Raw genomic sequence first — 7,112 nt, forward strand, 5'->3', positions numbered from 1 at the left:
GCATTTGTAAATTTTGATAAAATGGCCAAGTCCAGTGATCTAGTTTTCTTGTTCTCTGAGACGGTCATGTTTGACATTCACAAATCAAATGGTCCTCTATCTGATATAGTTAAGAAATGCATTTTGATGTTCTTTGAAATATCTGAGAATAGAGAAGAACACAACAATTTGTATGAAGCAATTTCCAAGAACATCCAGTTCGATATCCTTCTTGCAACAAATAGTTTGGCTCTTAGCTCTGTGGTTCTTGAACACTAAAACATGGACTTAGTCACTAAGCTTGCAGCTGGATTGACACATGTTTTTGGTCTATCAATGGCTCTTACATATCTTATTGTTGATGTTGTTTCTCATGTGCTCATTTATGCCTGCACAACTATTCTAGGAATTTTCATAAAGACCAAATACTCCTTCGAAAATATTACAAGAATGCAAGAGTACTTGAAGGACCCAGGCAAGTTTACTACGATTACTCTAGCTCCAGTTCCTGCTACTTTTTGTGACCCTTATGGTACCCAAACTTGGTGCAAACCACTTGAGACTACTAATGCAGAAGAAAAGGAAAAGCAATATTCTATGATTGGTAGTAAAGATGTCTCGACCCATCACCCCCATTGCCGTGTTTGTCAGTATGAGTTTCATTTTTGCAAAGAAGAAATATTTGTGGAGAATTACTCCAGATCGTGGAATTATTTTTTATTATTTATGTGCACATGTAACTGGTGGCACATTAAACTTTTTTATCTGGAGAAAACATGGATGCAACTCTTATGACTTTTAAATGAGGCTTTCCCTTGGATTTCTAGTAAGTTGGTTTTGAAAGTGACTAGCCCTTGGGGTGCTTCTTGGATCACAGAGATCCTACATGTGCTAATGCCACCAATACAAATTGCTTTAGAGGAATCTGGTCCATCTATTAACAGTGATCTTAACTCAAAGCTCCATCAGGTGTTCAATGTTTGCCCTTTGGTTCTGTCATATTCTCTTTCCAAGAAACTCTTTGGTGATTATCTTGTTAGATGTGGATACATCCTTTGGTTTGAAAAGCAAAAAGAAGGATCAATGTTGGAAGTTGCTTTGGATAATGAAGCTTTTGAAGAATTCTTTTGGGTTGTTAACACTGACAAAGAGGAACATAACAACATCATGGTCTTTGTACAACTATTCTCGAACCTTGAGGACAAGGTTCTTATTAAGGGTGGGAGAATTGTTATGAATTTAACTAAGATGGAGGTCCTATTTGCAAAGATGTCAAATTACATTTGGGATCCCGGGGAGATGTCTATATATAGTAGAGGAATATAATTTATTTGGGCTTATGTTGTGAAGTGGTCTTTTATTTTTTTCGTAGTTTTAGCATTCTGGAATCTCCCTTTTCTATTTTCCTTTTGTTTCTATGATGAATTCTTATTTCAATCTATGTGAATATGGATCTCCTTACCAATATGATTCCCCATTGTTACAAATTCCTTTAAAACTTTTTGTTATTTTAAAGTCAATTTTTAGAATGAGATTTTGTTATGAATTAGTGTTAAACTAATTAGTAAGTTTTTTCACTAACTAATATAAAGGGTAGATTGGCATGTTGCTTTGTCTTTCTTGGTAAGCATTTTAAGTTTCCGGTAGGATTAAATTAAAAGGACAAGAAAAAAGTATACATATATATATATACACTTTTAGTACTTTAACTTCTTTATCTTACTGATTTGAAAAGAAAAAGTTTTTATCTAAAGGGACAAAAAGAATGACATTTTGCTACTTCTATAATTAATGTTTACATTTGTTAACTTAGCAAATGATAATTGGTGAGTTTATTACTCAAATAGTCGCACAACTACCCAAAATTATCTAGTTAAGTTATGTTTTTCCTTCTAATAAAAAAATCACTTAATTATGTGTGTATCAGTTACAAAATTACTCAACAGGTCAACTACATATTTTACTCTCTAAAATATCAATTTTTATGGATTTTTACTATTTTACTACTGTGTCATTTTTCCTCAGTTTAATCTACATCATGGACTTACCCATAAACAAACTAATTTTATTTATGAAGTAAAAAAAGTGATTTTTCAAGCATATATAATATTGTAATAAAACAATTGATCATTGGGTGTGTTTGGTATGATGGAAAATATTTTTCATCGAAAATGTTTTCCTGGAAAATTTTTTTCTAGAAAATAAGCTAGTTTTCTACTTATTTTCTCATGTTTGGTTGATGAGTGGAAAATATTTTTCGAAAAATATTTTATGGTGTTTGATTGGTGAGTAGAAAATATTTTTCAGAAATATATTTTCTAGTGTTTGGTTCGTGAGTGAAAATATTTTTTAGAAAATACTACTAATGGTTAACTAGTATATCGCTGCCTATACTAATTTAAGCATATCAAATAATATCAATATCGAGTATTAAGATATTACCAGTCACTAAATTATAAACAACTACTAATTAGCAAGCATAGGAGACACTTGTCAACATTTTGTCAGGACAATCTCAAGATACTACAATCAATAGAAATACAATTGAACGACAAGCTTATTCAACCTTTTGAAATAAGCGACAACGATGACAACAAAATAGAATATGCAATTAGCAAAAGTAACATATGTAAGTCTTCCTATGTGCACATGGAAATAACAATACATTCAACAACAATGGAAATAGAAAAAAATTCGGGCTTCAATATTTTTTATTTCAAACAGTGAAAAATTGGAGTAAAGTACAATGAAAAGTATTTCTGACTAATATGAATATTTTGAGTAATGTGAATTTGAGTGTTGTTGGGGTGGGAAAGAGGGGTGGGGGTGGAGGTGGAGGCATAAAAATCACATCTGTCATTTTATGGAAAATGACTTTCTTGGCCCATGAGGGAAGTCATTTTCCCTCAAATAAAGAAAAATGAGTCATTTTAAAAAACATTTTCTCCAAGAAAACATTTTCCATCATACCAAACACAAAGAAGGAATTAATTAGTATTCATGCTAGTAATTTTGATAATAATTAAAGAAAAACTCAACAATCTATTTACATAGTAAAGAATAAATTGTTTCAAAACTTCAATTCGATGAATATAATATAATTTTTCTATTTAAAACAGTCTTATACATGCTTGAAAATTGTGCTAGTTATTTTATTATTATACTATTATTATTACATATATTTGCAAACCATTTTGTCCCCTTTTCACTTTGTAAACAAGGTTTATTTGTTTTATAGCTAAGTCCATAATATAGATTAGAAAGAGAAAAAAAAAATAGTACTTAAAAAAGTTTTAAAAAATGATGTTGATAATTTAGAAGGTAAAATAGGTATTTGGCCTGCTGAGTGATCATCTGAGTAATATAAGCATAGTTAAGTGATTTTTCTATTAGAAACAAAAGGTCATGACTTTACTAGTTAATTTCGGATAGTTGAGTGATCATCGAACTTGTGATTGGTGCTATTTTCTACTTGGGTTTCTTGTTTTACTAGAGTTTGGGTTTCTTGTTTTACTAGAATTACTATATGCATACAAGTAGAATATACTTTTGACATCGGACACCGAAATATCAATTATAGAGAAGGAAACATTAATTTATGGGAAAATAATGTACTGTGTAAATTAAATTAGTCATAAACAAAAATTTAGAGCATTTCTTTTTGTTGAATTTTCAGAAATATGAGATAAGAGGGAAATCTTTGAAAAATGAAGAGTTCCGCAGAATGCTTCATGAAATCATTTTCGATACAAAAGTCACTGGCACCGGGGCAAAAGACATATTGTTATACTTGTTTGGAGTCCCAGTCACTGCATTATTCATCAAGCAAAGTGTTATTCCACAAGCCATGCCCAATGAGATCTTTATTCCTGGCGTCACTTCAGCAACAGTTTTTCTTCTAGCCAAACTTCACATGATTTAGATAATCTTGCTATAAAACGTGTGAAATGTAAATTCTCCACTTCCTTACTTGGCTTTTATTCAATTTCTGATTCATGACCATATTTTAATTGTGAAATAATATATATGATCATTTATGTGTATTAGTCCATCACTATTTACTTTTAATAACATAATCTGCTGACTTTCTTGCATGCATCAGGGTACAGTTTCATTGAGAGTCTAATCTTGTAATCTGGCCTTAACTTTATTTGAATTTAAGCCCAGAGACATTGAAAGAATTTCTTACAGATGAATATAATTAGTATTTTTAGTTCTATTGACATATTGTATTGGGGTTTAACATTTCTGCAGGAGGGCTGTTTGGTAAGCGGGATAAGGTGGAATATTCCACCGTATTCCATCCAATTTGGAAGTATTTTATGAAAATTTTTCATAAATGACTATTTTTTTTTGGGGAAATTAGTTTCAGTAGCTATAATTTGGAATTTACCATTTGTAGCTACTGTTTGAGACATTAAGGGAAAAAAAAAAATCTCTTCTGCCTTCTCTTTAATTTATCTGGCTATTTCCTCTTTCCTCTCTCGCCCCTTTCTTTTGCTGTCTTTGTCACGACCCAAAATTCGAGGTATGATGACACCTATTCCGATCCAACCATAGTAGGCAAGTTGTTACAATCTAGAATTTGAGGTCATGATGGCACCTATCCTGTTCCAACCTTGGTAGGTAAGCCAAACATCCGAATGAGATATAATTACAGAAAAGAAGATAAGTAATACCCAAATATGAGACTTTAAGATAAAGTTAGGTCAATGATATAAAAATCACTCCAAAACTGAAATAAATACAAATCAAATCCCAAAATCTAGTGTCATGTGTAAAGGCCACTCCAATACAGACATAGACTACGAAAAATACACTAACCCTGTCTCTGAAATATAAAATCAAGACAAGATAATGATATAATGTAATACCCCGTGTTTCAAGATCACTGTGCAACGTACGACTCCTTTCCTTAAGTCGTATACACAACATACGAGTCATATGTTGAAGTCATATCCAAGACAGTATGAAATGGTTCACATTCCGTTTTAGGTACGACTCGACCCTTAGAGTCGTAAGATTACTATATGAGTCGTATGAAGTGAAGTCATGAGTTCAGTAGTATAGGTTCCTTAAGTTTCTGTCAGCTTACGAGTGGTGGCTATAAGTAGTACGATATGACCCGTATCCTGACCATCAAATGGTCCAAGAATCAAGCCTCATATTTTGATAGCTTTACAAGTTACTTGAGTATATATTAAGTCCTCAAATAGCTCCTAGCTCATGAACAAGTCAAAACATCCCTTAGTGATTAAAATTCTTGGGATGTATATAACTATAGTCAGCTTCAAATAAGTATAAATTTTGGTCTACTAAGTATTTCTAAGCTCAAGACTCACCAACAAAAAGATAATTGAATTATCTTTCCAATGATACCGATTTTGCCTTAATACGATATCGGGGTGAAAAGTTATGGCCAAATTATTGAAACACTGTCAAAGCTGTCAGTGGGTACGACTCACTGATGACGGCTCGTAAGCAGACCATAGGGTTCGTCAGGAGGATTCGTAACCACGATAGTAGGGGTCAAAATCTGGTTTCCTGGTGACAACTCAAGGTACGACCCATACCCAGAACATACGAGTCGTGACCTAATACGTCGGGACGACTTCTAAATGATTTCCAGAAGGTTCCTAAGGATTTTTTGGTCTTTTTTCCTCTTTAAACTCCCAACCCATGACTTAAAAACATAAAGAGTCATTATTTACCCTACTTTTTCAATCAATTAACAACATATTCTCTCCTCTCATCTTCAAGAACATCAAGATTAAGGTTCCTCATCCAAAATTCAACCTTCAAGTCCTAAGATTCAAACTTTCTTCACAATTCAAGAAACATCAGGTATGTGGGATATTCATCAATGAGTTTCTTTTCACCCATTGAGCCCAAAAACTCTCGTTTTGGTTCAAGTATGGATTTTACTCTAATTCATGAAAATCTTCCATGTAAATTATGAAATTCACCGATGTTTCTCCTTGTTTTGCATTCAAGTTATGCTAATGGTTTTATCTCATGTGAATCATGTTCCTATATGCTTAAAGTTCCAAAACCCTAGGTCATGTTCAATTAACATCATTCTTAAATTATGCGTTAAACTGTATAAACATGATATTTTCCAAAATTAACTCGTTCCCATGTTTACATTCATCAAATTTATCAGATTATTGATATATCTCATGTTTTTTGGCCTTTGAATTATGATTTTACGTCACTGTTTTAAGTGTTGTTATCGATGCTTTGTAATAATTCAGTATTGGCGGATTATGAACGCCCGATACCTATATGTTTACTTATGTTTCAGACCTTTTAAATAAAGAGTCAGTCAACTCATGATTTTATTGTTAAACTTAGTTTGTTATGATCATGTTGATCACTATCAGTTTACATGTTTATAATTACTTCTGAATCTGTATTTACTTTTTTTTCTTTTCAAAATACCATGATCTGAGCTTATCAATTATTAGTGCATGCACCAGTTAGTATTTCAATGTCTTTCAATTGGGAGTAGGATTTAGCACCAAGTGGAAAGTGTGGGTTTAGCGTATCCTGCTTCCCCAGAAACTACATGCCACCGTAAGTTTAGGGACTCGCCAGAGAGTGCTTCCTCTTGCCCAATATGGGCTCAGTTTAGTGATCACTTCAACTCAAGTTCTACTCCGATAGAAAGCATAGAACAACCCTCCTCATTGTGGGTCAGACGTTGGACTCCGTGATAACTCACATGATTTATGTCGGTTACATGATAGCTCCCACAATTTTAGTCAATATTCAGTTTATCTCAGTTCAGGCTTGCTTGACCAAGTAATTAAATTTCAGTAATTATATAGTCAGTTTTACATATTATTCATGTTATTTAGATCATGTCAGTACATGCTATACTTGATCTTGTATTCTCAGTTTTACATGTTCATGTTTTTATGCTCAGTATCTATACATGATCCTTAGTTCAGTTTTACAACATGTTCATCTTTATATAAGATTTACATACAGTATTCATGTTTTTACTACTTCCCAGCTTGCAAAATTATTTTCAGCTTATGAACTTAGAAATTTCACTTTGACTTACCATTTTTATTCACAACCTTGTTTTAAATGCATGTTTCAGTAAATAGCTTATATCATCAGTTGTA

The 7,112-nt window shown here is 32.5% G+C and overlaps 1 protein-coding gene across 4 annotated transcripts in view; it reads left to right on the forward strand.

Annotated features, from left to right (window-relative positions):
* Positions 1 to 4,197, forward strand: part of LOC107863625 — a 44,969-nt gene extending 40,772 nt beyond the window's left edge. For all 4 annotated transcript variants that reach the window (XR_007052977.1, XR_007052978.1, XR_007052975.1 and 1 more), the window contains one exon: positions 3,656 to 4,197. The gene's annotated coding sequence lies outside the window, so the exon portion shown is untranslated. The remainder of the gene's footprint in view (positions 1 to 3,655) is intronic.
* The last annotated feature ends 2,915 nt before the right edge of the window (positions 4,198 to 7,112 follow it).

The sequence above is a fragment of the Capsicum annuum genome, chromosome 3 (assembly GCF_002878395.1).
Source record: "Capsicum annuum cultivar UCD-10X-F1 chromosome 3, UCD10Xv1.1, whole genome shotgun sequence".
In the NCBI taxonomy this organism is placed as follows: domain Eukaryota; kingdom Viridiplantae; phylum Streptophyta; class Magnoliopsida; order Solanales; family Solanaceae; genus Capsicum; species Capsicum annuum.